The 22,543-nt window shown below is 36.5% G+C and overlaps 1 protein-coding gene and 1 long non-coding RNA gene across 2 annotated transcripts in view; one reads left to right on the forward strand and one right to left on the reverse strand.

Moving 5' to 3' along the window:
* LOC110839917 (uncharacterized) overlaps window positions 1-16,246 on the forward strand; it is a 157,149-nt gene extending 140,903 nt beyond the window's left edge. Inside the window, exons 2-3 of the long non-coding RNA XR_015535539.1 lie at window positions 15,788-15,874; window positions 16,044-16,246. This is a non-coding gene — a long non-coding RNA (uncharacterized LOC110839917). The remainder of the gene's footprint in view (window positions 1-15,787; window positions 15,875-16,043) is intronic.
* LOC110839916 (uncharacterized) overlaps window positions 1-22,543 on the reverse strand; it is an 89,338-nt gene that overhangs the window by 54,832 nt on the left and 11,963 nt on the right. The window lies entirely within an intron of this gene.

Raw genomic sequence — 22,543 nt, forward strand, 5'->3', positions numbered from 1 at the left:
GGCCAGTGCATAGCCAGTCACTATTCCTTTGCATTAAATATAAGTCCTACTTTTCGTAAAAATCCAGTCGACCATCGTAAGTTTCCGCAAAAAATGTGTATGTAGAATAGATTTTGTTATCTGCAAGCTTTATTTGGAAAATATTTGAGGCGTGATGAATTTTTAATAAAACACAAGTAAGAATAAGTTATGAATCATTGTAATGTGATCTTTGTCGTGTGCATTACTCGTAGTTCTGTGTCAGTAGATCTGGGACTGTTTCAAGGTCACTGAGTCAGTGCGCTAAACTACTCAATGGATTTCACTGAACTTCTGTTTTTACATGACGTGATCTTTCCACTTTTTTATAAATAACTTTTTCAACGCTGTGACCTGTTGACTTGTACCACTCATGCGCCAATCCCCTGACAGCAGAGTGGTTCTCGTCTGAAGCAGACTTACGTGTCTGTCTTTTGTCTTCATATAACTGATGGAGAGGCTTGTACTTCGTCTGTGACATGACAGTTTTTCATTAATATCTTCTTCTCTTTCCACCCATCCACGCATTTCTCCACAGCACCACCAGAAATGAGGGACTGGAAATGGAACCATTTGTATAGAACCACTCATCCCATATTTCTGAATTCTGGTTACCGCAGTTTGAAATCTGGCATATTCATGGTCTTCAATAATATGTTCACTTCGGGCATCACTTTGTTGGATGCTATTTTGAGATTTTTTAATTTAGCGTTTTCGAATATCAACGGGTTACAGAAATATTTTTTTATATTAATGTGCATTTGCATTTGTTATTTTCGTATTGAAGTATGAATGGTGTTTTCCGGCTAAATATATAATTTAAATTTCTAATGTGTATCGGCCATCTTTTACGTCAATAACAAACCTATGACTCTCATAATCATTCTCAGTTGCACCGAGATCATAAATTGTGTCTTTCCATTTTATTTTCCACTTTTCAGGTGGTCGCTTTGAAACACATTTTCCCGTCAAAATGTTCTATGAACATCTTTCTCCGCATATACCTTACATGACCTTAATATCGTAAAATATTAGATTTTATTTCAGTAGATTTTGTGAAATATTTTTAAAAATTCAGGTATAGTCAGGATTCAGAAATCTAATTTTGACCTGGAATTTTATTAGACTAGTGTCATTAAATATTTTAAAAATAAGTTTTTTCAAAATTTCTTATTAAAAACCTGGTATTTTAATTAAATTATTACTCCAAACTAACGCATATGAACCAGCATTTATTTAAATATCATCAATATTAGATGCATTCTACATGCGAGCGCCCTTTGAAGGAGAATGGTGGTTGGTGCTTTTAATTAAGTTTGAACTCGAATCAAACGCGAATTATCTTTCAGTTCTCAATCAATTTTTTGTCACGATCGTAATAAACACTCCCAAAATCTTTTATTATTTTGTGACAAATACATTTTATGGCAGAAACGGAAAGAATGCCCATTTCTATCTGATGTCTGCATGTGGTTTCATTCAGGTAATTTCATCATCAATATGTTCAATCATTGCTTTATACAATGGCCTTGGGTGGGGAAACACAAAAAGACATTAATGGAATAGGAAGACAATGCATGAGGAGCGGTTCATAGACAAAGCGCACTGCACTCGACTACGTCTGTTCACTACTAGAGCCATACATCACAGATGTAATGAGACTGTGCGTGCGTGCATACGTGCGTGTGTACCTGTGACGTAGCTTCAATAGCTATGGTCTCTTCCTCAGTTTCCATGGTAACCACAATTGTATCAGTGTATCTTAAACACCGTCACTGATAATAATATAGATTATTATTGTATTAATTGTACTGTGCTATATCTGTAATTGGTCATTTTAATATTGACGCTGCACATTAAAATTAAAAATTGAATTATGTTGTAATTTACATGAATACTGATATTTTAAACAAAATTTTATTTTTCTCGCAAACCCATTTCTCTATTTTAATTACTTATGTCTTACTTCTTTCCCTCCACATTTGTCTTGCCCATTTCTGGTACAAATGGATAAGGCCTTATTGTATTTAGTGTATTCTATTTTACTGTTTATTTGTATTTATATATTTTTACAGCACGTGCCAGCAATTGGCTTTCTTGCTGTTACATAGCACTTTAGTAAACAAATTTAATTAAGTTGAATCCGTGGCATATGTATTTGTATGTGGTGGACACGGGATGTCACTTACAGTAAATATTTACGAATTTACAAATGTCTGACAATTGCATACATACGTTGAATTGATTCTGTCTAAAAAAATATCTTCAATGAAATGTGATAGTGCTATTTAACCAAATTCGGTTTAAGATTAAGGTGTGTGTCAGTACTAATTTTAAAACAATTGTTACTTTGTTTAGATACGTGATACTGCTGTAGAAATTATTTGAGACTTTTAATGGTAGTTAGAATTATTGAATATATATATATATATACACTTCATTTTGGCGTGTTTATTTTATTATTGTTGTTGTTAGTATTAGTATTAGTATCATCATAATCATCATTATAGTTTTTCACTAATACGAGAAAACACTTGGAACAGAGCCATGTCAAATTTACTTATAGTATTTTAGTATGATAGACGACTTAAAAATGTATAATCCAAATAATATACATTTTAACTTATTTTCATGACAGTATATAGCAGTTAATAAAATTGAAAACTGAAGACTGTCTACTCTGCCTGATAATTTTTATCTCTTGACGCTTTGGTTTGTTTTCGAGACTTTAGTTATGAAAATCTATAAATAGTTAAAAGTTTCGTCGTTCTAAACTCTGCATGTAAAAGATGAAGAATTCATTTTTTTGCAAATTCCAAATGAGATAACACGGAAGGTAGAAGCCATAAAAAGCATACGTTGAGAAATTCAGGGTTAAGATTAGGGGGGGGGGTAAATTTGTTAGTGCGAATCCCCGCGAGGAGGCATTTGAGTCGTTGTGGAAGTGACAGATGAGCATCTAGGGGCGTTGTAAGAAAGATGGAGTTCCGGTAGAATTGTAGACGGCTTGGTTCAGTGGGCATTCTGAGAATGTGGTTCGTTCGGCAACGCGCCTTAGGTTTGTGCCATTTTGTGGGCTGGACTCCTCCATGCCCGATAAGAAAAGAAGAAAGATCTTCTCGGAAATGGCCACTTACTTAGAAGTAAATGGGCAGTCCGTAGCTTTAAGACCTACTAGACTCGAGCTTAAGTTTCATTCTGTGGCACAACCCATTTCTGTTAATGAGGTTATCCATTGTAACTCTTGGTGTTGTAATTTGATAATACCAACTGCGCAGGTGAACTCGGCGTCATGTATCTGACTTGTAATTTAGGTCTCATTTATTTGCTTTCAGAAAACTGGCTTTATTTTGATCTCCGTGGTTCCTTACTCTTACATGGGTTGAAATATTTTGTTCCTGTCCAGTGAAGACAAGTTTCACACCAATAGAAAACCTAGCTCACTCTTACTTAAGTATTACCAAGCAAATGGACATTATCTTTAGCCAGTTTCGCCAATATCTTCCCCTGATAACTCATTTATCTGAGATTAATTCATTATTATTCTCTCATCTCCTTCTTGGCCTTCCAACTTATCGTTTTTAAGAATGTTCCCCTCCAATATTCTGTATGAATTCATTGCCCCCAACCCCCAGCTCCCATCGGAACTACAAGTCCATTGCAGTATAGTGTTAAAGATGTCTATATTTAATAATATTAGATAACGTATATTAATCACGACCACACAATGATGATTCATTTAATTAATCCTTAATATGTGTTAATTTGTTTTCAAACGATGAACCACTGTTATTCCTCTAAATAAAGGACCGCGTTCCACACCCATACACACAACAGATAAAGCTCATAATGACTTTTACTGGACCTAGTCACTTTTTCGCATATCCTGAACCAGTTTCTCACAATAAAGAATGCATAGGAACCAGAGATTCAGCATCTATTGATCGACCTTTACTTGTCACGGCAGTGAAACTTCCACTTTGTTATTCTGCCGGTGCAGCTAGCTTGTCAATTGAAGTTTCTGTGTGCGGAAAAGAGTAGGAAACGCGAGAACAGTTCTCCCTTTTGAATGAAACTCCTGAAAATAAAAGGAACCTCTCGGCCAACATGTGATGCGCGTAGCCTCTCGCTGGCCTAGCCGCTTAATGTACTTGTGGCTTGAACGCTGTCATTTCTTAATCAATGTTCAATCCTCGTGGGACTTTTGACAGTATTTCTGCGCTGTGGTCTCAAAAGTCATAGTTTCCTTTTCTTCTTTGTTTACTTTATTCTTCTGTTCTTTATTTCCTTGTCTGTAAGTAGAATCCGAGATTCTCACGAAGGTGAATACGAATATATCAGCGCCGCGTAGCCTGGTAGATCTTTACTAACGTTTCAGAGGTTCTTGCTGCCTCCATCATCGGTGCGATCTCGCTACAACCCATCTTATTTTCACTTATCTCTTTTTTACCTTCATTGTAGCATCGAATGGTATGGTAATTATATGAACAGTATGGAAGGAAGGAAGCTTTCATGACGTACTGTTTGAACACAGATTATCTGATTCGTTTCAAATATTTACTGAAGAAAAATTAAACAGAATAAAGAAATTAAAGTTACGCCGATGGAAGGACAACTTCATATTCTTATTGTAACATGCAGGAGAAGTTACGTGACTCCAGGCCACTAGCAGCGTAAGTGTTGACGTGACAGACAGATGGTGGCTTAATTATCAGCCCCATACAAGGCTACCGTAAGAGTCAAACCAATACGTATTTATCCCGAAGATGTAAAATGTAATATTTGCAGAAACGTTGAATCACTTTATGCGTTTGGCGAGGCTGATCCCCCAAAAATCCGAAGTTGTACACTGAACACTGAAGTATGTAGTAATATGTTTCTTGTTCAATAAAACATAAGTTATAATACTTAAAAAGTTTCTACAGGCCACACAGTTTGCGCGTTTTCCTATAAATTATTTGTTGTCTCCATGAATAGAACAACCCCATATTTATTCGCCAAATAAATATTATTTAGATGCAATGTTTTGTTTCTAGGTTTATGCGTTGGTCTTTTTATGTCACAAAGTAATTGTTCTTTTTTAAAAAAATAAAAAAAATACTATCATTACGTTTACTACTTAATGATAATACCCTTTCAGGAACGCAACATCGCCATGTTTAACAGAGTCTCTTAGAGAAAACGCGTTTCCGAGTTACGTGGCATTTTCCACGCAAGTACCACATAAATCGGAGGAGATTATAGTTTCATAACAGTGGCTTTTATAATTTATGAGTAATGCACTTACAGACATTTCCCCAAAGAAGAAAGCCTTTATTTAGCTGAGATAGTCACTTGTTCAATAAGACAGTCGTCTCGTAATAGAAACAATAGAGTAGACGAAGAGTAATGAAATACTGATATTTGTTTTCAAGATTGATGTGGACCAACGCCGTCACAGCGCTCAGGAATAAAAAGTGGCAATAAAAGTGTGAAGGTTCTTCAGATGTGAAGCCTTACCTTGGTTTAAGTTGTTTCTGTTGATGTAATGTTGAAGTGCAGCTTAAAAATGACATAAAGAGGCCGAAATAGCGGCCATAAAACTTTATATCCCTATGTGGAGTCGCGGTTGAATTTTATATACTTCCATTAATAACATTTTTTTCGTGTGTCGAGTTACATTTTACGTGTCGTGTGTTTTAGAAACGAATAGTAACATGTCTGTATTTTAATATCCACGGCGTAGCGCGCTGCTGTACAAGTCTGTTACTGAACGTAAGTGACGCCCTACAGGGATTACTGAGTATTCTCTCTCTCCAACGAATGGACGCATTGTAATCCACTGTCTTTATTAAATATATGTATTCATCCCCATTTACATTTATTCGCTATTTGTTCTTCCCTTCTTTCTCTATCGTGTCTTCTTTCTTCGTTCGTTCGATTTTTTCTTTAATTTCTTACTCTTATTTTATTAATTCTTATCTTGAGATGATAAAGTTAAGTCATATTGTGATAACTATATATTTGTTTAAATCTTGTCAGTCTAATCACAATAAAATTCCTATTAAATATTAAAATATTACCATAATTAACATTTAAATATTTAAAATATATATTTCGATAGAGAACATAATTTTAATATATTTTAAATATTTAAATGTTAATTATGGTAATATTTTAATATTTAATAGGAATTTTATTGTGATTAGACTGATAAGATTTAAACAAATATATAATTCTTATCTTATTTTGTACCTGTTCTTTCACTTCATTTTCTGTCTTTCCCTCCGCTTGTCCAACCATTTCTCTGTCGCCTTTACTTATTTCTTCTTTGCTTTTCCTTCTTATTTCCCTTCCTGTTTGTTCCTTTCTTTCGTCCTTCTTTATTTTCTTCTGTGTTTGTTTCTTACTTCCTTTCACATTTGTCAAAAACTAACTTTAAAATGTTTTGGTGTTACCAGGTCTTTTTATTTTTGTTTCCTCAGTTGGTAATTCTTTCAGTGGCGCCCAATAGTAAACACCTGTACACACCCACATTCTGTGTGCATATCTGTTACGTGCTCCGTGTACACATGAACACATCAATCTGTTATGCTGTATGTGCTCTAATTTGTTTATGCATAATTACAACCATTGTGTGCGGTTATCAGCTTTTCACTACAACGTTAACGTCAGAGAGCTCTGTTCTGGTTAGAGCTGCCCCTGTCAGCTGAGTCAGTAACCATTCTGACATATACACGTGTCGGTTCTTTCCTGAAACATTAAATAAAAAACCTCCGTGGATATTTCACGATCTGAAATATATTAGATCTATTACATCTCTTTCCTATCCATTAGTGAGAATGTGTAGTCCATGAGTTACGTAAATTTTCCAAATGATTTTATTGTATTTCGTGGTTATCTATTCTTAATAAAAGAAAATGTTGCCATAAAACTAATAAACGGTTCTTATACAACATAACATAGTTGATTTTGTTTCTTCCACAGCGTCACGGATTACGACCCTTGATTTGTGCCGGATCGAAAATTTTAGTTTGTGAATGCCTTTAGACATTTTTTAAAATTCTTCTCACTTCTATTTGTATTTTAATGTCTTTTATATATTTTATTTTGTTTTAAGTTTTTCGAATGTGCGAAGTCCCGTTGTCTTACAGCTTCTGTGTTCCGTTTCATTTCATAATGCTTAATTTTCCTCTGATGTGTTCCTTTTATTTTTAATAATATTAACCATTTTGCTTCTATTTTGTTTATTACGCATTTCACCGAATTTTCTATATAAATGTAACATGTATTTACGTAGTGCTTCAATTATGTAACTCTTCATACGACGGCACTTCCTTTATCAAATTTAAAGTTAAATTTGAGTTTTTCGTGAAGCAGGATTTGTATTAATAGATGCGTTCTAAACTTAAATTCGTTAGATGTCTTTTAATGTTACTGCTGTAACAAAATGTAATTGAATCCGTTTAGCTGCTTCGTAGATGAAAAATGCGCGACGGACAGTGAGAAAAGACGTCCCCATAATCCATTCATGTTGTATTTTACGTGGAATGATTGTAGAGAAAATTTTCGAAGTGTACAAATATGAAAACATTTTTGTTCAGAATTATTTCGCGTAACACAAGAAAGCTTCTAACTTGTACAGTCCTTAAAAACCTATACATACAAATTACATTTATCAAAATATAGGCCTGTTACGAAGTAAGTTATGAAATATTATTGTTCTTTATTTATATCTACACCTCTTTCTTGTAGGTCCTTTGTTTTATTTAGCCGATAAACGCAGAAGTTTGTGATGGACTTCAAGTAAAGTGAGAGTTTCCGATTCTCAATATAACAGCTGTAACACATAAATCAGTAAAAAAAATTCACCAAACATCTGTAAACGTACCAGGAGTTGAAGATCATCCTGATGAACAGATTTCTTCACAAGATGTATGGCACACATAAAGACTAATTCATCTGAAGTTGAGGCAGTATTGAACGCGCACTGCGCCTAGGATTCGGTCTTGGTGTGACATATACCTGTAGGCAAACCTAACGTCTACTACCTTGGCTGCCTTACACAGAATCGCTTCTATGTAATATATTGATTACACACGCTTCACAGTGTTAATAACAGGGGGAAGAGGCCATCTTCGGCATGCCGGCAAGTTCATTAGAGGTATTATCTTCCTGACTATAGCTGACGTTTGCTGAAAACGCTAGGCAGTTCAGAAAACATGTCTGAAAGCAGTTAGGAGCGGAGGAAGCTGTCTTCTAATATTTCTTGGGAGGTAATTTTTCTTCTAGTATATCTCTAAAGATTTTTAAGTAACTGGTAGTGCTACTGAAAGAAGGGTCTAAGAGTCTTTTTTTCCACGTGTTTGTATGCATGTTTGTAGCCTGTATTCACAGCGCAGTTTGGGGAAAATATGTCAACATTACCAAATCTGCTCCGACGGACATTTTCTGACAACTTATCCCAGAAGATGAATATGTATCACATAAATCAGACTTGAATGTATCACGACGTACAAGGATCTATAATCACGTAGGATTACATCAGGGCTTTTACATCCCACAACATTATAATAGGTTCAGAACTGAGGTTCTTAGTTGGCGAGTATAAATATGGCAGTCTTCTGGCTTGTTTTACCATGTAATTCGGTAGAAGATTACCGACATTTCAGAGGCGAATTGCCTTGATGATAGAGGCAGCAAGCACTTTTGAAACGCTGTGAACTTCTACCATATTACACGGATTAACAAACCAGGAGACAGCCATCTTCGTTGAGGAAGTTTTCAGCAGATTAAAATTTCGTCATTTAATCCTGATAACTTCACAGATGACGAGTTCCTTGTAGCATGTGCTGTGTTTATCACGCTATCAAGTTTCATCTTATGTAGATAATCCTGAGTCCTCAAACTGCAAAACTTCAAACTTCCTTGTTCAAGTTCTGCTAGAAGTAAACATTTGGTCACATTGCACCAGCATTCAGTGAACCTCATTCCTCTCTTTTTGGATGACCGCGATAATGTTGCCCTTCCGCCTATAGGTCACCCAGAGAAAGGAATTACAGCTACAGACGTACCAACCCTCCAAAACAAACTGATGTGTTATTAGAACTGGGCGCAAAGAATGAAGATTCAAAACTCGAACAGCCTGGAAATTAAGAATGCCTGGAAAAGCAAAACCAAGGATGGTTTGAGTAAAACACTTAGCTTGTACGAGCTCTCGAAAACACAGCGAAGTAAAGACGTTTTAGGACGTTGAAGCCAAGTGACAGCGACGAAGCCTTCTGCATTTACTGCCATAAAAATAAAACCTCGTGTGTTTTTAACTCGATAATTTATATAGCGTCTATGACGACTGCATGAATGATAAATTAGGAAGGATGTGAAGGATGATTTCGTGGCATGCTAAGTATTCGGGTGCAGAATCCGGTGCGTTACCAACTAATCATTCGTAAGCATCCTATCATTGAGAGCCGTGGTAACACTTTTAGTTTTATATAACGCATTTAGATGCCCAAGAAATAAACATTTCTTGCTGCCATTACGTGTTTCCATGGTTTGGGGTTAGAGAATTTCCTTAAATAAACGAAACAAAACAAAACAAAACGCCCCCTTGGGAATGGTGTTGGTGCCAATACTTGAAATCAATTGATTGAAGGTTATTGAGCCATTGATCCCATCAATTCTGATCAATCAGAAACGCCATGCGACTGTCTTCGAGCGATCTGTGATGGGTCTGCGTGTCCCAGGGGGCGCAGTGCGAGGAAACCCAAGCAGCACTTCATTACAAACAATCTGACAGTCGGGTTCCGCAAACATACCAGTTCAATTCACAGTGGGTTGGCCTCGGATTCGGACGCGACCGCTCTGCCCAGGGGTTGCCAAGCAACGCGTCGTAGCAAGTTGATTCGATCTGGCTGCCATCTGGTGGCATTCAGAACTGGTAAGTATAGGAATGTAAAAGGAATGAAGAATACAACTGGACAAATGAAGGACAAGGATAGAAATGATGGAAAGAAAGCTAAAAGGAGAGAGAGATAGAATGAAGAGGAATGCAGGAAATAAAGAAACAAACGAAGGCAGACAAGGAGAAATGAAAAACAAAAAATATGACATAAAAGAGAGACTGAAATACACAAACTGCTTGGGCTTGTTCGCATTTATTGACCGGTATACAAAATTTCTTGTGTATATACCGACATTGGTTTATGGTGTTAAATACAGACAATGATAAAGTTACCAGAATCAGATACAGTCAAGTTGGCATCCCTCAGATCGTGCAGGGTTATCTTTCTTCGATAAAAGGAGAAGTGAATTAATATAAAGGAATAACTGGAGATGTGTAACTTAAATGATGAGATTCGACACTACATAAATCAGTGTCTCTGGTACACAGAACGAATGGATTAACACAGTTTACCAAGACAGACATTGAAATGATGTTCTAGAGATAGAGGATCGATTGGTAACAAAAAAAAAGAGAGTTTAAGATCACGTTTCGAAGCCAGAACAGGTTTAAACCTAATTCTTGATCCCTGATGATGGTGATTATACATTGTTAATTCATTTTCTTACGTTCGTCTCTGATGTGATTTCACACTTTGGCATAGTCACGTACTCTCTTTAGAGAAAATGTTACTGTAGAATATAAAGTCTTATTTTGTATCTGAGAATAGGACTAGTCGTTTCAAAATATTTTAATGACGCACTCAGTTTAACGTCTCCTAACTACTAGCTTGTCGTTATTAATCGTGTTAAATGTAACCGACTTTCAGTGTGTTTGTTTGAAACCCCTTGAAGAACAAATCCTGCATCACGTTCCAGTAAAGTTTCTTAGCGTGTCGCCCTTTCAGTCCAACCGAAAGGGCACGCAGCTGGAATTTTCCAGTCTACCCTGCTATTAGCTGGACCCAATTGGCGCTGAACGTAGATATCATATATGGCTCTTGCGAAATTTATCAACTTGTTTATATAAATGAAATCTGAAATATATGACAAAGTGCAGGGATGTTGTTTTATACCTTTATTACATTTATAACCTGTATCCTCTAGGCATGTAAAATGGAACTTTGATTTAGGCAAAACGTAACACATCTGTGTTAGTTGGGTCATTGAACTTTCAGGATATTTTTTTAAGTAGCACAAACTATGTAAACGCAACTAATGTTCTTAAAAATTATATGAATCTGAAAATTCAAAATAGAGCAATAACTGTTGTTTCCAGCTTTAACGTTTCATATTTGAACTGACGTAAATGTGGTTGGATGCACACAGGGTTGAAGTAATGAGATTGACGACTGCAAATTCGTAGGACACAGTTCTAAATTTTTCATTAAGTGCGTTTCAGTAGTATGGAAATATGTATTATGACGTGCTGTAATACTGTGTTAGTTACGAACAAAGGACATACGTATGCTTTTTAATGGACTAGAAATAAACATAATCATAACCGACAGTATTAAAGCCGTCATGTCATGTAGAAGTTTGCCTGTCAGGCATATATTAGGAGCTTTCACGTTTAATAATTTACATATTTCTGCACACCGCAGCACTTCTTCAGTTCAAGCTGCTAGCTTTCTATTTAATTTCTGTTCCATCTGATATTTTACGTTGCTCTGCAGAATTCAATCCTCGCTACTTTATTCCTAGTATGCACATTGAAATGGTGATATTATGGGGACACCTACAACAAATTGTGGAGGCTAAAAATGAATGCAAAATTGTAGTTAAGAAATCCGCCGAAAAACAGCATTGGAATATCTAGACGGAAGTGGGATTATAATACCAATGATTAGAAACAGAATTCCAGGATCTATGTTGCATTCATATGGTTAATGATAGGGTTTAGTTCCGGGATCTTGTGAACACGGAAAATAAATTTTGGGTTGCATAAAATACTTTTTTGTGTCTGGAGACAAGTCCAGAAACAGGGACCTTCCTCGCCCACATTGTGCAGAGCCAAGAAACAGAACAAAGGGTAACGACAAATTTCCGTTGTTATAGTGCTTTTCGCTAAAATTGGCGCCTGAGTCGAGTTCTGCCCTTTGTGAGTGAACAGTCAGCGCAGAGGATCTCAGTCTATTCAGAAATTTCGTGGCAGAAACACGGGCAGGCTTTTCAACTTTACACTTGTTCCTTGTTCTTTGCGTGATATTGTAGCTTATTTTCTGATCGGGAAAACAGACATGGATTTGCATAGCCAAACTCGCGAATTAAAATACAATATTCACTTGATTCTTTGCATATATATATATATATATATATATATATATATATACATTAAACAAAACAATTAACATTTTCTGGAAAGCGAGTTTTTACAGTGCTGCATTTGGCAACACAGTATTGTATTTTTCCTTTTCCCCTCTTTGCTTCAAACCAAGTCATAGCACGCGTGATTGGTGCAGGCCTCAGCTGTCAATTCGAATAAAAAATATAGTGAGGATTGATTTTGATTAAGGGAATTCCCTGAACGCGGTCTTTGTCTCCCTTGTCACGAGGCATCGGTGCGTGTGTGTGTTTTTGACAGAGCAAAGGGAGGGGAGTTCCTAGCCACTCCTACAAATTCGTTACAGGTGCGATAATGAACCTACGTGTCTATACAGATTTACCCTGGTTTCATGTGGTATTCGTAGCTGCCAAAAACAGCAGGACGTTTTCATTTCACCTACCACCGAACACACTTCTATTTCGTAGTCACTTGTAGGATGGTATCACAGATCTGAATTAGCCTTCGCTTCTCATTTTGCTTTTGTTTCCCTCTTTGACATCGTCCATTTTTGTAGATTAAATCACAGCGCGACATGTGTTATGCAGAAACATGTGGTATTTTTTTGGTATCCCATATGTCAGGATTTGCTATTCGCTCAGAAAATACAAATTGGTTGTCATATTAATTTGAGTGCACAGAAAATTGTGTCTCAAGCCTTGTTACAGAGGATAGGGTAATGGGGGTGTTTGTTATTTTGACCACTATACACAGGAAATACAAAGATGGAAATGATATGATTCTATTTTTTACATGGACATAGCATATTTATGCTTTAAACGAATGCATATGGCTGTCATCTAGGATAGTGCGCCGTGTAGTCTGGTAGACGTTTACTGACGTTTCAGAGGTTGTTTCTGCCTCCATCATCAGGACGATGAGCAAACGTTTACCAGACTATACTACGCAACACCCCAGAAGACAGTCACCTTTATCTCGCCGCTGTAAGAACACGAAAACTCACTTAATATATATCTTCCTCTGACATCAACTGTACATTATCCAACAATACCATAGATCTGTATTTAATTATAAAATATTTGTATAGTCACCGTTGAAATATTTATAAAATTGGTTTTCAAACACAGCAAGTCACAACGATTAAAAGTCATGACGCATTTTACAAACATTTTTCTTAAAGTTATCACCAGAATGCAATTAGAGAGACTAATGTGATAGCCAAATGAGAAATGTTTCCTTCTGAGACTTAGGCTATAGAGGAGTCCATTTCAACGGCGAGAACAAAAGGAAAGTGTATTTGCTATGGACGTATTCAGGAGATTCGAATTTCAATGAGCGCTTGCTAAATTACCATACAGTACAATGTAAAACTTGTTTAATTAGCAGAGTTCAGTGTTGTATTGTCTGGAATAAGAGCGACAAGAACGAGTTCAAAATAATCGGTTACATCAGTACATCTGGTTTGTGTTTATTCCACGAATTATTTGAAAATGTTAATTAATACCACGTACCTGTAGTGTGATAGATGGAAAGTCAATGCAAATAGTCCACTTCGAAGACAAAGGACCAGGCATCGACATTGTTTTCAAGTGAGTACAATATGTGAAGAGAAAGGCGAATCGGTGGTTCCTTCGTTAACCCTTTAGAACCCAGAGTGTCAACCGATGGTAATTCTGCATTTTATGTGCGTGTGTGTTTTCGTACGATCCTCCGCGTAAACAGTGAGTATTTCCTTAAACACCACTCACCAGTTGATCTTTATAACAGCGAAGTGTTGTGTTTTACTTTGAGGTACGGACTAAATCTTAAATATTATCTAGACGAGCTGGCACTATCTAGGAAACTTCATAGATGAATGTTAACAACTACATCACGATTTTGGCTTCATTTCTCTTGTGAATCGATCTACCATCAAAACAGAGTTCAAAAAATAAAATTTTGACAGGAAATATAATGCTGCTTTCATTCATTAATCTGTGATATACGTCGTAGTTTCCAGGAACGTTGAGTGATGGCCTTCGTCATGGCAACCCTCTCAATGCGTCACTACTTGCGCGTCTCACCTGCTGACGTGGAAGTCATTTGTCAGCGTAATAACCGTCACTTGGAAATTCACAAACGCGACGGTTTTACTTAAGGCTTGGAGCAGAGTTATAGAGCTGTTTTCATTTAAGCGTGTTATCTATCTAATAAAAACTATTAATATTAGAAGAATCATGGAATCCCTTTGTTTTACCTTCTCTTTACCCATTGATGTACATCGACGGCTGCAGTACGTTCTCCCTCTAGGTTGGAATGAACTACTTTCACTTCTGTTAAGTCATCTGAATAAAATCAAAATACGTCGATTATTGATCAAAAATTAGTTCTGTAAAATTTAATGACAGTAGTTGTGTCAGAAATTGGCTGTTGTTGAAAAACATTTGATATATGATGTTTCTTTAACTAGCTCTCCTTTCCTCTACATGTGATTGGTTGTCTGTACATTGGCAGATATTTGTTGTTCTTACGTTAGAAAGCAGTGGCAGTGATAAGGATCGAACCAGGAACCTTTTTGTCACAAATCTCGACAGTAAAACGAAGAAGAATCTCTTGGAATAATGACAAGTAAATCGTGTTTACTTAATATATCACAGACAATTCCCAATACAATTGTGGTGTAGTAAGCAAATGTTTTGTGAAAGAGATTTTACATTTGTTTTGAAATCTTTAACAGTTTTGTGTTCGTATTTTGAGCAAACGGAACTATGTAGCAGGATTTAAGATTCTTGCAGCTGTGAACAAGAGTATATAAACTACTACTTTTGTCTCCTTCTGATATTTGCTGCTCGCCGTATCGCTGCGGCAACTTCTCCTGCAATTATGTTACGCGTGTAGTCTGTGCAGTTATCTGCAGGCGATGTTCTTTTTCCTTTATGTATTTATATAGAAGTGAGAGTAATTGGCCATATTACGCTTGTTTCATCTCACCTATTCATATCGACTTATGCAAGCACGGGAGATGCTATAATTTGTGTAATGTTCTAGTTTTTGAACGTAGTTAACAGTTCTGAACATGGCATTATTCATTTACGAAACGTAATTCTAGTCTCTGTTCTTGGAGTGAGTGTTCGTATCCCTCCATTTTATGCATTTTTACGACAGATTAAGAGATGACATAGTAATGGACAGCTGAAGGGAGGAAGTGTCGCTGAATATGGTATGGATTAAGAAGATTTCTAAGATGACAGGGGCCCTGAAACTTTGGTTAACTTCAACCGGACTACACGGCGCATCAACCCAGAAGACTGCCATCTTCATGTTCACCGCCGTAAAAACCTCAAATCGTACATGAAGACGGCTGTCTTATTGGATGTTGTGTTATCTACCGACGTGTTAGAGGAGTTTTGAGGCAGCATGCACCTCTGAAACGTCGGAGAAATGTCCCAAAACACAGTAATCTTGATACTCGCCGCCTTAAAACCCCGAAATCTCATATTTTTTGTTAAATTGATGTCTTTTATTTTACCACTTTGTTACATCTTATTTGTCGCTTATGATTTTTTATTTTATTTTCTTCCTCAGTTGGGGAAAAGCAGACCCGACAGTAACGCGCTACGGCGCTGAACTACGTCGAGGAACCTGATGGCCACCAGGGACATCAACGCAATGGTAAGTGCCAAAAGTTTATTTGCTGGTCGAGAAAATGCGATTGTTCATAATCTCCTGAGTCATAAATTTCATACAGCATTTATATTTCATTTTATCTCTAGATGACGGGAGTTCAATGGAGTGAACTTTATAATCATATAATTTTGTTAATGAACTATTGTTTTTCCAGTAAATGTCAAAACCGAACCTAGCAAGAAAGAAGATATTTGCATGGTATATATCAATCATTATGAACTAATTAATTCAACATTTAATGTTACACATAAATACACATTCTTAATTAGTTTTCAGGTACTAAACAATGCAATATAATTAAAGGAACTAGGTTAATATAAGACATTCATAAAACATCATGTATTATATTAATGTATCAAATTCCATCTAATTATACCGATTCCGAATAGAAACGCCTAATGTATTGAATTTTTAAAGAATTATTGCCTGTTTAGAGATCATAAATGATAGTTTCTTTTAATGCATGATGTTAAAAACTTTAATTTTTTGTGTGTTGCCAGATAGGGAATAAATCACTTTACACACGGGTTTTCGTATTTTCCAAGCCGGCAAGGCAAAAACATTAAGGAATTATATAAACTATATGTTTTTCAATTTACATAACTTGTAAAATATTTAAAATTTTCTAGTATAATAAATGGCAGCTTGAATTAAAATTTAATTGGCAGGATTGTTCTCAGAGCCACCTTCAGCAGTTCGCGCTAAAATGATATAATTTTTTGTAAATTACACTATAACATTTTTGTATTTAACATATTTTTAAAAATACATTTTAAATTATGTAAAAATAATATTCTATGTTAAGGAGTACATTTAAATTTCAGCCCTTCTGCTGGGTGAACAGATATCACTGCTTCAATTTGTCTACTTTAAAATTAATGATTTCACTATATCCCCCTTAATTCCCATTAAAATTAAATGCTGTCTTCTGATAAACGCCATTTTGAGTTTGTCTCACACCTTGGTGCGAACCGGCCATGTTCTTCTCACGTTTGTGTCGAAAAGTAACACAAATATTTCATTCATTCAGAATACGAAATGCAGTCCGTGACCTGAATATATTTTCATAAAAATAAAGCATCTAAATGCATTTTGAATGTATAGGCAAGGTTAATGGAAAAGTTGACGTTTAGTTTTGTGTGAGCGATTCCCGCGTTGAGAATGGCGTGCGTGTTCTGGACACTATTGCCAGCCGGGGTCCACACACACACACCAGGACGAGGCGGTTTCCTGCGGAAGTTGGCGCCCGATTGCAATTAGTTGGACCAGTCTGAGAGAGGGGTGAGTGAGGGAGAGACGGGGGGAGATGAAATACGGAGAGAGCAGAATAGTGGTAACATTTGAGGTTCTGAAGGCAGAGGACACGAAGGGGTAGAGTTAATAACACATGACCCAGCACCAATTCTTTGTCAGCAATCTTTATGTAGTCGGTTTCAACACGTTTTCGTGTCAACTCGGTGCGTTCTATGCACATCAAGGGATTGTAAGTTATCTTTGATGGGAAAACTGTAATCCAACCTTAGATTTGAATTGTGGGAAGTTATTACTCCAGAGATGTCTTTCTCATCAAACCTTATGTAGAAGGAAAACCTGATACCTTTCCAATTATATCAGAAATGGATTGATGGTGGATTAATCTCAACAGGTGTATAGTGAAGGAGACGAAATTCCATCTAGAGAGGGAAGAAATACGACAGGGTTTAAAAATATATTTTCCTTGTGCAAAGAGAACTGTTTCATTGGCCGATTCAACGACCGCAACAAATTAGCTTTGAGATTTATTGAATCGTAAAGAATATTCATCAAAGAAAAGCTTCAGACGTGATTATGGAAATGTAATTTATATACTAGTTCCTTTGTATAGCATTATCATTGCGTAATACGCATCATTTAACCTTCAACGCAAGAAGTTACCTGCTCTGATTCGTTATAAATAAATGTGCGCTTTATATTACTACATGATGAAATATGTAATGCTGTATTGACTTTCTTTTTGTACGCTTAATGCAAGAGTTCACAAAGATTTTTTCCAGTGTCGCTTTTCCAAAGGCTTATTTCACGGTTATTGCCTTCAAATCAGACCTATGAGTGCACAGCGAAGGCATGATCTGACCATTAGGGATATAACACTACCATTTTAGCGATCCAATCTGTTGAATGTAATGTTTTAGTAGACGTCTAAAAAAATACAATTTTCCAATTCGTAAGTAACATAGTGACAAAGGTCCATCGCTGCAACAAAATAAAAGAGACGGTTTTAATTTAAACTACTATATTCTGATTTACAGACAGTAATAACTCTAAACTTCAAGCAAGTCTGAGACTACTAATTGGACCAGCGGAATTCTATTCCTGATAGAAGCGTTAAGATTTTTCTGTTCACCGTGTTTAAACCGGGGAGGCATTTTATAACCTTCAGTTCAATAGGTTATTTCCAATGACAATAATTACGGACGAAATATAAAGTGATCCCCTTACCTCCGTTTAATCCCGAGATTAAGAATGCATGGAGCTTTACATCCGCGCCCCCACTACACTTTAATAACGTGGTAGTAAGCAAGCACAAAGATGCCTTCAATTTTACTTTTCCTGTTATTTTTAGAAACGTAAAGTCAATTTAGAAGTCCTAAATTAAGATGAAAATAATTTGTAATAAAATTTATTGAATAATTCACGAGAAAACTACAGCATTCTTCAATAAGTGGCCTGTGTTGAAAACACGTCCCCTTATTTAGAAATCAATGCTAACTAAATAACCTCCCAATGGGGAGAGAGTAAGAAAGAAACGTAGTAAAAACAGACGAATTTCGACCTTGCCCTACGCACTGAAATATTTTACTCTGTATCTCTCTGGTAACTCATGATGCGTTAGTTTCACGCTATCTGTGAAATAAATGGTGGCTCCCACGTCTTGGCAGCGTCGTCTCTCAGCGTTAATTTCAACAGTAACCAACTTCCTGGCAGACTTTACTGGCAATAAAACCTGGTTTCTTTCTCTTCTCTTTTGTGAGCTGTTGACAGTAAATGTACGTCAGTAAATCATCTTTGGAATCTAGATTAATGTTATATCGACGGGTCGCCAAGGGCTAGTGGCTTCTCGTTAGATGGCAGGCAGCATCTAATATAGTAAATACCCTGAGACCGTCAGATGTACCTACCTTAGTGTAACACTTTCACATTTTAACTTCGACATCGTTGTTATCAACAGGCCTATTCAGCATCGCGGAGCTGGTTTTATGATTTTGTAACCTCTACTGGAAAATGCGAGATAGAATAGTTGAGCGGGTGGAAAAAACAAATTATAGGAGTCTGGGTTCATTTTTTGGCTTAGCAAAGATTCAACTCTTCTCTACCATGCTCAGACAAGATTTGCGGATCTCGCAGTGTCCTGTACTCATGGATGCAGGATTCTCTTCCGTCAGGGGTTAAGTCAACCGGAACGTGAAATTAACCGTTGATCACCTCCAGCGACCTACACTTTTCAATTTCCTGATGATTATTTACGGGAACAACTTTGTTAATTTATCGGATACAAAAATATTAATTTGAATCGTTTATTGCATTTCCGAGGTTTGTAGAATGGAAGTATATAGAGCGAAGTGAAACGATTATTATGTCTTTTAATATCAAAATAAACTGAGAAAATTCTCAATAATTTCATAAACAACTTATCATAATTTCTCGCTGACCTCTCCAGTCCCTTATGGCATTCTCTTGTCATACCACAATGCAGTGTCATATGGCAACAGAGTGGTTACTATGACTCTGTGCTGCTTTGACATAATTGTGTGCATTTCGCGTCATTTCCATCATTGTTTTGGTCATAGTTTCACTTCATGGTCGATAACACGTCCAACTATCACCGTCATGTGACACATGGCGATGGTCAGAATTGCATACATACCGCCAGCGGCCTTTATGGACACCGTAATAAAGCCACAAATTCCACAAAAGGCTAAACATTTTCTGATGAGCTTAAGAATATATGTGTTTTTCATGAAAGACTTTGCTCCATTGAGGCTTTGATGGAATTTAAATTCAGATCCCCAAGAAAACATTTCTAGACATTGATTATTCTAAAGTAAATCATAGATGGAACGATCGTAGGTCTGCATAGATTCAGTTTTATGAAGAGCTTGACCGAGAGCGTGACATTTCTAAGTGGAGAAACGTGGTTTTAGATTTTACACATTTAACATGTATTCTTGGATGTGGACCAAGTTTTGATAATTAGAGAAATTCTCAGCTAGGTCATTCGAGGAAGGCAGACCCTTAGATTCACTTCACTGTACGAAGCATTGTCGCTGACTGTGGACGTTAGCCTGGAGAGATTCTTTATAATTCTAGGTACGACTCAGACTGCTTAATGACCAAGTTGGTAAAGTACATAAATTCTGTGGCTCTAGTAATTTAGATAGACGAGGAGTATGAGGTGGTTGCAGAGTTAGTGGTGGTTAGATTACCACTCTGTAGGTGACAACATTACGATGCTGGCCTGACCACAGTAAAATTCTGTTCACAACACGCGTATCATAACGTAATAGTAATATGGCGTGAATTCTTATACATTGTTATTTTTAACTCTGGCTTTCAGAATATTTAGAAATATCTTTATATCATATTCGTTTTGTGACGGTATTGTCCATTACGGCCTCGCTGATAAATCCGTTCTTGCCTCTCGAATTATTTATGAGAGCCATATTTTAATACACCTTCAGACGTCGAATTGCCACACATCTACACTACGGTCTACAAAGGATTACCAGTTGCATTTTATGGTTATGAAAATTTCATTTGGTAAAACAAGTAAAAATGTTTCAAAGCAATGTGCCCAGAAAAATATATGAATCTTAAAATAATTTAAGACAATTATCTATAATTTATTTCTTATTATGTAACTGAGAGAATTCTGATGAATTTTCATTTCTGTTCTATTATATAAAGGAACACGTGTAGTCGTAACTCCATAAACATTAAAATTACAAATCTTAAATAACAACTGAACTGAAGGAGACTTATATACAGGTGAAAAGGTGTTCTCCAATACACAAATGGACTTTCCGAGTTTTGCATCCGCCACTGCTCTTGATGTTTCTTATATTTATACAAATCTATTATTCGCATGTCCAGTGAACAACAGAAATTCTACACGCAACACACAGTCGTAATTATGCTGTTTGGAAAGTAAGTCACCAACAGAGGACATCACATACAAGTGGAAAATTTCGTTAATCTCATGTAATGGAGATGTGTTGTGTTTTCTTTGCAGTACGGACTGAGTTCTTAAATCTTATTAGACGAGCTTCGGCTTTCAAACAATTAAAGGAGATTATATGTAGTGTGAACATCTTTGTTATAAGTTTGTTAATGTTGTAAATTAACCTAAGCCCAATAATGTATGCAGAATCGTAAAGAATGTATTTGAAAAATTATGTACACTCCAACTTTGAATATATTCTGCATTACTTTACGTTACTTCGCATCTTTTCGTGGACGAAGGCCTACATTATCGCGGTATGGCCCATGGCCAAATATCTGGCACGTGGAGTGGGCTTGGTGTGTGGGGGGTGGGGTCAAAAGTGGAGCGTAGCATGCAGCCTACACTCGGCTGTGGGACATTCCTCCTTTCTTAACTCCTCTTCCCGCTTTTCACAGCCCGAACCATTCAGCATTCTCACCCCATCCCAGAAACACTACACTGTGTTAAATGTCGTGTGGAATTGGGCATGCAAAGCTAATCATTAAAATGCATTTGAAGCATGAAATGGAAGGTAAGACATCGATTTTTAAGAGTTATAAGTTACATTCCAATTACTTAACATAAAAATAGCAGAGGAGGTCACATTTATGACCTCTGACGAGGGCTATATGCAAGTTCTGCACGGTCTGTGGGTTACCATGTAATAAATTGATTCGTTTTGCTAACCGGGAAATGGCGACAGAAAGGGGACGAGAATGTTTGCATAAGGCATACAGAGAATCCAATTAGCACAAAGAGTCCCGCACTTAACTGCACCGTATGTAAATTACTATCAGGTAAAAACTGCTTATTAATGCTTCCAGCAATCTAACACACAGCGTAACTAAGTAAAGAAACATCATACATATGTATAGGGTCTCTGCAAACAGGCAGTCCCATCTTTGCCATTAGCAGTTATAATAAGACGCTCTAGAAACTTTGGTACGGTATCAAAAATGTAGCACGTGTCTAAGTAGAGCACTTATACTGAATTGCTACCCTTTTGTAACAAGAGATTTAATATTAATTTACTTCACGGAGCAGACATCCATTATCGACAAGCTGGTAAGTCACTCAGTCAAGAAATTATCCGCCTTTCATAAAACCTGAATGTTCATACTATTTACACAAAAGCCCGCCACCGACCCCTGTCCTGGTCCAGATGAATGTATACACACGCAACTTACTTCCTCAAGATACATTTTAATATTATCCTCTTATCTATATTTGCACATTTCGCGTGATCTCTTCCCGTTAGGCGTTCTAATAAGTTCGAGTTTTTATCTCCTCCACGCATGCTATATTCTCCGCCCAACTCTTGGACTTGTACTTAATATAATTTGTAAATACTCTGTTATTAAAAGAGTAAGTTTCGAATCTGACTGTATCGCCAACTAGAGGACAAGTAAAATTAT

This window comes from Zootermopsis nevadensis, unplaced genomic scaffold (assembly GCF_977971745.1).
Source record: "Zootermopsis nevadensis isolate Lab colony 2312 unplaced genomic scaffold, Znev_1.0 Znev_ptg000002l, whole genome shotgun sequence".
NCBI lineage: Eukaryota > Metazoa > Arthropoda > Insecta > Blattodea > Termopsidae > Zootermopsis > Zootermopsis nevadensis.